The sequence below is a fragment of the Penaeus monodon genome, chromosome 21, assembly GCF_015228065.2.
Source record: "Penaeus monodon isolate SGIC_2016 chromosome 21, NSTDA_Pmon_1, whole genome shotgun sequence".
In the NCBI taxonomy this organism is placed as follows: domain Eukaryota; kingdom Metazoa; phylum Arthropoda; class Malacostraca; order Decapoda; family Penaeidae; genus Penaeus; species Penaeus monodon.
Window position 1 is genome coordinate 45,490,047 of NC_051406.1, and position 323 is coordinate 45,490,369.

Here is a 323-nt window from a genome sequence, read left to right on the forward strand (position 1 = left end):
CAAGGCACATTCTCTTAACCTTGACTCTGTATGACACGCGCATAACAAGGCAGCGGCGAAGGGCGGACGGCCGCCCAAGTGGCACGCAAGTGTGGCATTCCCGCGGCGCCAAAGCCCCGCCGAAGGCACTTTGGGGCCGCTTTGGAGGCCGAAAGGCGAGCAGGCGCTGGCAGTGCCTTCGTGTCACTGCGCCCCGACGCCCTTCGTCTAACGGGGGTCGCGCAGCTGATTCCGCGCACCCAAACGCCGACCAAGCAGCGTCCTGACCCGCCTGCTCTCGCCCTTCCAGGTCTGAGAGCGGAGATGCCCAAGCTGGGGGAGAC